The sequence below is a fragment of the Rhyacophila brunnea genome, unplaced genomic scaffold (genome assembly GCF_057557595.1).
Source record: "Rhyacophila brunnea isolate RB1 unplaced genomic scaffold, BYU_Rbru_1.0 scaffold_38, whole genome shotgun sequence".
Lineage (NCBI taxonomy): Eukaryota > Metazoa > Arthropoda > Insecta > Trichoptera > Rhyacophilidae > Rhyacophila > Rhyacophila brunnea.
The window spans coordinates 3,546,773-3,556,398 of NW_028233048.1; the positions used below are offsets into that span (position 1 = coordinate 3,546,773).

At 26.7% G+C, this 9,626-nt stretch overlaps 2 pseudogenes; both read right to left on the bottom strand.

Annotated features, from left to right (window-relative positions):
* Window positions 1-255: 255 nt before the first annotated feature.
* Window positions 256-1,353, bottom strand: LOC147067579 (uncharacterized; annotated as a pseudogene).
* Window positions 1,354-8,117: 6,764 nt separating this feature from the next.
* LOC147067580 (uncharacterized) lies at window positions 8,118-9,392 on the bottom strand (annotated as a pseudogene).
* Window positions 9,393-9,626: the final 234 nt, after the last annotated feature.

The window sequence follows — 9,626 nt, forward strand, 5'->3', positions numbered from 1 at the left end:
ATATATAGATCAGGGAAAGGTGCCAAAATATGCATCAAGGAGTTGTGAAATATTCCCAACACGCTGACTACGTCTAAATAGATCAAATTGATAAAAAGAAAGTTTACCCATAAAAAAAATGAAAAATTTGTTATTAGAATAATAATACTGATTAAAAAAATACGTTCAAGTGGTTAGTTTGGTAAAATAATACAAAATAATCAGTATAAGAAAATTTATCCATATAGCTAAAGATAATAAAAATGATAGAATAATTTATTTTTTTCTCCAAGTAGCTTCCACGGTATCAGTTCTAAACCTTTGAGTTACATCGCACTTTGATATTTCAGATACATATCCACTCTCATACATGATTTTTCCAGCATATGCTATCATCAATCCATTGTCAATACAAAAACTTTCATCTGTGGCATGTAGATATCCATTTCTTTCTGCAGCCATAATACCCATCATCTCCTGTAATTTTTTATTGCATCCTACTCCACCTGTAATCAAAACTTCGTTTGATTTCGTAAATGCCATGGCTCTTTCCGTAATTTCAACAAGTGCACTGAATAGGTTTTCTTGTAGAGAGTGACAAATATCGCTGACTGTATATTTTATCGAATCTTTCGAATTATCGCCTATTTTTATATTCTTAATATCGGTAATACCTACAGTTTTAGATTCACTAAGTCTTACGTTTGTATCAAAAATAATTTTCTTGTTTTTCAAAAGAACTTTTATATGATGTGAAACTCCACTAAAACTAACATCCATTCCTTTGACAATCGCTGGCAGCTTAATAAATTGTTTGGCATTCTTTGCTAATTTCTCTACATTGTATCCCGGGCAAGGATCATTACTAATTTGCAAATGACGCGCCACTCTGTCAATACAATTACCAACTGCAATATCCAGGGTCTCACCAAATATTCTGTAATAACCTTGTGAATATGCAATCACCTGCGTGTTTCCACCACTTACATATAAAATAACCGGATTATTTGCTTTGGTTATAAACCGACCCATTTCAATATGACCAATACAATGATTTACTGGAATCAGTGGCTTATTGTATTTAAGTGCAAGTGTACGTGCAACAATCGCACATACGATGAGCGGTTGCGCCATTCCTGGTCCTCGCGTATAACAGAAAACATCTACATCGCGTAGCTTTATATTTGCTTTTTGAAGTGCCGATTGTAATAAATCGATTATTACTTTTCGATGGTGATGAGCGGTTTCAGCCGGTACAAATCCAGTTCCAGCTGGCGTTACATACGTTCTACGCTCGTTTGCTAGAATATTCTCATCAGAAAATATTCCAATACCAATTTTGTTTGCAGATCCTTCAATTCCTAAAAAAATCATTTTTAATTTGGGTCAATTTTTATGTAGATTAATTAAATCGTATTTATTTAATTTCAAAATTCTAGAATTTCCTAAATGAAAATAGCATAAATTTTGATACAAACTAAATTTCAAAATTGCTTGGCAAAAATTTGCTGCAGAATATGCATTTAATCAATATAAATAATTTCGAGTAACTAAGATGACTCAATATACAAAAATCAATGCAAAATGTCGCTCAAAAGTGTCAAATTTTAATATTATCAACCTTTAACAGAACGTGTATATTCAAGTATATTTAAACTATTATTTTTTGAACTTCAAATATGCTTGATCACATTAAATTTAGATGGTGATTAAATTTTGACATACGATCATTCAATAATTGATCTAAAAACTTAAATTGAATTGTTTCAATGCAACCATCGATTATTCTCAATTTATTGGTCATCATTTTCTTTAAATTTGCACATAGAACATAAATTCTTATCACAATTTTGTATATTTGAGGTGGAATAAAGTAAAAAACAACCAAAGATAAATAAAAAAAATAAACAATTGACATAGAGTCTAATAACCTTTTTTACTATTTACAATCTTGCGCATATTAATTACTTAAAATTTCCAATAAAGAAGCCATAAACTAAAGGAAAGCTTACACTCTATATTCTACTAAAAAATAAAAACATGCGTATAACACGAACATCAAAAAAAAATGCTAGTTTTAAGGCAAGTCTATGTTCTATTAAAAAAATAAAATCATGCGTATATTAAGAATATTTAAAAGAATATTTGCGGTTTATACAAAGCTGTGTCTTTGATACAAAAACAAACATTTTACCTAGCGATTAGCTCGATTAAAATAATTTTACATTGCAAAAGAATTTCAAAAAAAAATTACAGCTTCATTTAGATAACATGTGACCTCTATTATAAAATCTAATGAACAGGAAAATTTTTGATTATCTCTCAAAAGAATCATAGTCTGTTTCCAATATTAATGTAATTATTTACATTTAATATTCTTCGAACGTCAATATCTAAAATTTTAATATAAACTACCGATCCCGTTTTAAGTATAAAAGATATTATTATGTCAAAAAATAGAATATTACGCATATTAGAATGAAGACTACCAATTTTAAATGACGATTACATTTCATTGAAGAAAAAAAATGAAATTACGCAAAAATAACGCTGCCATGATTATTCATTCCACAATATAATTTCTTTTTATTTAAAATATTTAAACGAAAATACGCACATTTAATTGCCCTGTGTGAATTTTCGCTATTAGAAATATAAGTCTGATATTTTACTTTTCTTAGGCTATGGTATTTTCCAGTGTTTAAAATACAAAGCATAATTGATTATTATATTGCATAGGGGAAATATTTTATTTTAAATATAAAGTGGTAATATTTTGTTTTCTTCGATATTGAATTTTAACTTTATTTCAAATTTAAGCGCTGTGATTATTTTATTGTGTTCATTAGTTTTCCTTATATTCATTATACAATATGCTCTGATAATTAAAAATTCTTGCCAAAAAGTCCTTCTAAAAACACATATCTAGATTATTTAATCATATATTTCCATATTTGTTATAGTGAAATATATATTATTTAAATATACTATTTATTCTTCTGATTAATAGATAAACCTTATGTAATTTTTAATTTATTTCTGAATTGTTCAAATCATAGAAACATGTATAAATATAGTCTAAATTCACCTAAATATTTATTTTCAAGCCGAAATATTAATAATCGATAAAATAATATCAAGTTATTTTTCGCTTTATTAAACTTCAAAATACTGAGATTTTTGTTTGTTTCTACTTTAAATGTTAGCTAGTCTAATTCTTTGTTTGAGTTATTTCACTGTATTAGTTAGTGTAAATAATAAAAATAATAAGTTAAGTTTAAATATAGAAAAAAATCAATGCTTACAAATTATGAAATCTGAATACTATAATTTTTGGGCTTAAAAGCTTTATGAATTATTTGCCTAAAAGTATTTATACTATGATGAATAGTTTATATAAAAAATAATCAAGAAAGGCGTAAATACCTATTTTTCATGCTATTGCCACGTTATTTATGGTGACATATGTAGTTTGGACCCGAATTTGGACACAAAATATTATAATAAACTATTATTTTGTCATTCATTGATTATCTATTTCAATTATAATACAAAATATCGGTCCATACTTTTTCCCCACCCTTCAGAAATACCTTGTATTTACAACGCGTAATAAAAAAACAATATAACCAATGAAATATGTTTTATTATAAATTCAATCTTAAAAGAGGAGCCATTTTTTGATTAAAATAAAGTTTCTGATTTATCTAGAAACGTAAATTCATTGATAAATCATAATTCAGCCTTCTTCATTTTGTTACTTTCTAGATAAAATGTATATTTTTATTATTAACATCAAGGCTTTTATTGTGTTTATCTTGTATATCTTTAGTATATGACAGGTATTTACACAATAAAAGCCTTGATTTTATGTTATTAAGAATCGAATGAATAAGATATGTCATTGATATCGGTATAAATATGAATCCCTTTTTTACGCCATTCTATTTAATATTTGTCATTTTATTAGTTGCTTCATCATAAAATCACCCACGATACATATAGTTAGATATCAGGCGAAATAAAAGATGTATTTTCTGATGACTTAATCTGTAAATTTTAACTTAGTGATTAATGATATTTCCATATTTAAACAATAGCTTACAAACATTGAATTCTACCTTATTTTAAAAATTAATCATAAATTTTTTTAAAAACTTCTTTTTATGAAAGAAAGCTCGCTTAGATTAAATCAAATATCACAATATACGGCAATATATATTAAATTTTTTATAAACTTAGTCATGGGTTGATATAATTCTTTTAAATAACTTTTTTTTCTTAGGTAAAGGGTTCTTCAAAGTTTTCGCATCTTGTTTAGAGCTTTTCATTTAAACATATGCAGATTACCATATTAAATTGAAAAAGATTTTCATATCGCAGTATACACATTATATAAATTTCTTCTATTTTATACGAAATATATTCAAAGTTAGTGGTTTTGCTTGTTTTTGGATATGGTTTACATTGTGCCCAACTATAAAAGCTTTAAAATTCCAATAGTTTTTTCTTTAATGAGTAAAATAAAACATACCTTAAAAAGAAATTCCGCAAGTTAACTTGCCCGGAGTAATATTTTTCGAAAACAAATTTTATGAATTTCTCTTTTTTATTTAAAATGATGGCTTAAAACCACCCAAAAAACAATTCTGACATCTAAAAAACCTTTCTTCTTACATAAACAGTAATATGTATTTTCTTGAATGCTTTTTTCCTACTTTTATATAGTCTACCTTAATTTAATGCCCTTAATTCCCCTCTCTCGTGTTTGTCAATTTTTAATATTTCTATCTTTAAGTTGTATCATACATCCACAAACTTAGGCGCTAGTTAAAGTCAAATAATAATATTTTGAAACCTTTTTATTATTGCGTATGGATAGTCGAGCTTTTACCTATCTTATTCACAATAAATTTAGAAGAATATTAGTTTTTATCTTGCTAAACCTCAGGGAAAAAAAAGGTTTTATTGAGTTATTATGTCTAATTTACGTTTTGCCTTGACACTATGCATTTATTAATTTTTTTATTGTCAAGTTCTGCCTAATCAACATAAATTTAAAAGTGACATATTATTTTACAGTACTTTTAACTGTGAGCCAATCCTTCTGAAACCTCAACTATTTGCTTTAATAATTTTTAGAACAACTCTACTTTCAACAATACCCTTTAAAGGCGCCTTCACCAGTAAGAATAAAAAAACGCATAATGGTTTGTTAATTGTAATCTATCACTATTCGATTTTCTTAAAATATTTTAAGGACATTCCCAATATATATTATTACAGCATTTATATGACTTCAGAACTACATTATTCTGACTATTCGGTGGCACTTTTCGCATTTTTTTATTTGTGAAATAAGGGTTTTAGCTATAAAATATTGCATTGCACTTTCTTATGCGGAAAATGTATTGCTAATTCCTTTAATGTGATTAATTTAGTAGCAGAAAAAACCAAAAATAAGATTCTAATAAAATTCGGAGAAAATATAGACGGCAATGATAAATTTAAATTGGGTACTCTAATTTCAACAGTCTTTTGGCTGCTAAAATAAGATCAAATAAATAAAATAAAACTTATATTACTTTATATGTGTTTATGATTATTTTTAGTACTAGTATTATTATATATATTCAGATCTAAAGCCGTTTTCTGTGTGATTATCGCAAAAAAAAGCACGTAAAAGATTCAAGCTTTATTTTTTAATGAAAAAAGATTTTCAACTCGATTTATCTATTCAGAAATTGTAATTTTTTACTATCCTTTGCCTTTGATAAATAAGTGGTGTCAAATAAAAAAAAATTATATACCATGAAACCACTACTATGCATGTTTCTATAACTACACGTAAATTTATGACTTTAGAACATATCTATCTCTAGATATAATTGTACTGTACTAGTTTCTCATAAAATAATTTACGTGTAAATATTTAACACTTTATCTGATGTTTTTTTTCTTTTATTTTGTTTTCATGTTTATTGATATACAAATTTTCTTGATTACCTATCAAAATTTCTTATAGATATTTTTTTTATCTATAGATGTCTTTTCCAATATATTTTAACGTATTATCATATATAAACATTATTCTATCTAATCACGCGAAAAAAAATGCAATAAAAAGTCGATAAAATAAATAAAATTTATAAAAATCATATATCTTTATACAAAAAATTCAGTATCTGTATATTAGATGAATTTTATTTTGGCAAAAAGTTGTATAAAAAATCATAATAGCCGTAAGAATTCTGATTATTTTTAACTTTTTTGTATTTTTGAATCTTATAAGTATATTACAGTAATTCAAATAAACTTTTCATAAACAAGCATCATATAACACATTGCTGCCGATTTAGTTTTATGAATGAAATATAAACACATTTTGGAAGTATTTTTTTCTTGAAAACTAGATGAAGATTTGCATTAGATTATTTGCAAATTTAGTGCAGTAAATTGCCCTTTTTATGTTAAGATCGCTTGAGTTTTCATTTAAAGTTGGTTATAGAAAAAAAAGAATGCTTCATAGTATAGTAATGTATATTTTTAAACCCAGTGTTTTTCATTATATTTTAAACGAATTTGGGAAAAAAGTCTTTTTACTTTAAAAAAAATTGCATAATGAGCACTAATTTTATATGAACTTATATTTTTGATTATACGAGAGTAAAAAAATTCATGTTTTTTCGTTTCTAAGTAATCAATCGAATTTTGGAACCTGAAACACGCAAGAAATTTAATGGTTTGGAACTTAAATATATATATAATAAGACATGATAAAAAAATAAAACTTATTTAAAACTGTTCTGCAGTTAATTAAAAGCAATTATTATTTATTTTCACCGGCAACAGAAAACGTATTAAACAAAATTGGAAAGATATTGTGTAAGATAAGGGATCTAACCCTAAATAAAAAAAAGATTCAATAAATAACTCTTTAATTATGGTGTACAGACTAATATTACAATTAGAAACAACTTTAAAGAATACGACAATGATAAAGGCGAAATGAAATAAATGTAATCCACTAGACAAATATGCATTTTATGAATCAAAATAGCTGTATCTACGGATATTAAACATTTCATGAAATCCATCTTGATAATTTGAATTATTTAAAGCCACTATTATATTGAATTATAATATGAATCGCACTAATTAGCATTAAATAAACAAAAATATCTATAGATAGATAATAAACACATTTTATTAGATACATACGTACATATTCTACAATATTTTTAAAGCTAGAATAATTTCAAAAATGAATATATGGTCGCCTTCTTGTCATCGAGCGATAAAACAACCTGTTCTTCCAACAACATAAAAAAATCTATTGGTTGTATAAACACAAGAAAAAAATGCCGGTAATATATATTTGAAAAGTATGCATTAAAAGTTAAAAAATATGGGTCTATGTGGCTATTCAGATATTAAATAATAAACGGCACTAATAAAAAATTTATGAATCAATCATTATTTTACTATAAAAACTGTTTTAATGTGTTTGTTTAAAGTTTTAAAATGATTAAAAATAAAAAAAAAGCAAATTATGTTGAGTATTTTTCAGTAATTTCAAAAATAATTTTTTTTTTTGAATTTCCAATTATAATTTCTTTGATTTAAAATTATAATTTCCTGTATTTAAAATTGTTTTATATGGTGAAATAATTAAAAGATAAAAAATGACTATCTAAAGTTAGGTACCTTTCGGTAATTTCAAAATTAATTTATTAAATTTAAAATTATAATTTCTTTGTATTTTAAATTATTTTTTTTGTGAAATAATGAAAAATTTAGTTGTAGAAATACAATTTTTATGATGGGTTATTTTTTTCGTTTATATTTATTCAAGCAAAACCTTAGATTATTTAAGGCATATAAAATGATTAGCTTCACTTTTATTCAGTATAGAATTAATGTAATTTATGTGCGGTTTCAGTATTATTCTTTCTGATTTTATGCATATTAATTTGGCATGGGTGTAATACATTGTTTTTATGAGACCATAAACTTAACACCATTTATAAGAATTATCAAAAATTTAGTAAAAAAACCACTTTCATTAAAAAATTAATATTTTTATTATAGTTCAAACAAATACTTTAAAAATTAGTATTGATCCCCTTTTATTGAAATTATAGGTACAGTCCTGGAGGTAGATTTCCTCTTTTAGTATGAAGGACCTTTTCTCTTGCCTTTATGAAATCTTCCATGCAGACTTCTCTTCGTCGTTCCCTCAATGCAATCATTCCCGCTTCACTACAAATAGCCTTGATATCTGCACCCGACAAATCTTCTTTCGCAGTAACCATTTTCTCGATATCAACACTTTTGTCGAGGGTCATTTTTCCTGTATGAATGTCAAAAATTCTTCTTTTGGTATTAGCATCTGGCATTGTGAATTCAATTTTCCGATCAATCCTTCCTGGTCTAATCAGTGCTGGATCAAGACTATCGATTCTATTAGTGGCCATAATAACCTTAATATCATTTCTCGAATCAAATCCATCAAGTTGATTCAAAAGCTCCAACATAGTTCTTTGAACTTCTTTTCCCCCTGAAGAACTCACATCCGATCTTTTAACACCAATCGCATCTATTTCATCAATAAAAATAATCGAAGGCGCATTCATATCCGCCAATTTAAATAATTCTCGCACAAGCTTTGGTCCATCACCCAAATACTTCTGTATTAATTCCGATCCAACGATTCTCAGAAATGTGGCAGATGTTCTGTTAGCAACTGCTTTGGCCAATAAAGTTTTTCCTGTTCCTGGAAGACCATAAAGAATTACACCTTTTGGTGGTTTTATGCCCATTTCTTCGTATAATTCGGGATTGGTTAGTGGTAACTCAACACTTTCCTTTATTTCCCGTATTTGTGATTCTAAACCTCCTACATCCGCATAAGTTTCTGTTGGGGCCTTTTCAAGTTTCATTACACTTACCAAAGGATCAGTCTCGCCTTCTAAAACACCAACAATAGAATTGTCTTTATTGTTAAGTAAAACTGTACACCCAGGCTCAAGAAGATCCTTATCAACAAAAGATCTAATCGGAACGAAGTACTCTGGTCCTAAACCCGAAGATACAATTGCATGTGTGTCATCAATAAATTCTTCTAATGTGCCGAGTTGAAGAGGGTGACCTCGTATTTCTTCGACATAGGCTAGATTCGAATTCATTGGTTGATCGGAAGTTTCTGATCCATAAGCGTTCAGAAGATTATCTTCAAAAGAAAGAAAATCAAGAAGTTGGGTAAGCTTTCTTACTCGAAGAAGGCATTTTGTGGTTGGAAATGTCGGAAATAGTTTTGGTGCTGATTTTGAATCTCGGGCATGCTTTCTCTTTCGAATGTTGAGGGATGTTGTGTCTGTATCTTTATTAGGCTGCGAGTTCGTGTTTCCCATGATAAGGGCTAATAAACATATTATTCAGTATACAAATGTTAACACAAAGGAAGTATTCATCATAGAGTAAAGTAAATAAATAAAAGTTATAATATAAAGGAATTATTTATCATAGGGTAAAGTAAATAAATAAAAGTATTAATATAAAGGAAAAATTCATACAGAGTAAAGTAAATAGATAAAAGTATTAATATAAAGGAAAAATTCACACAGAGTAAAGTAAATAAATAAAAG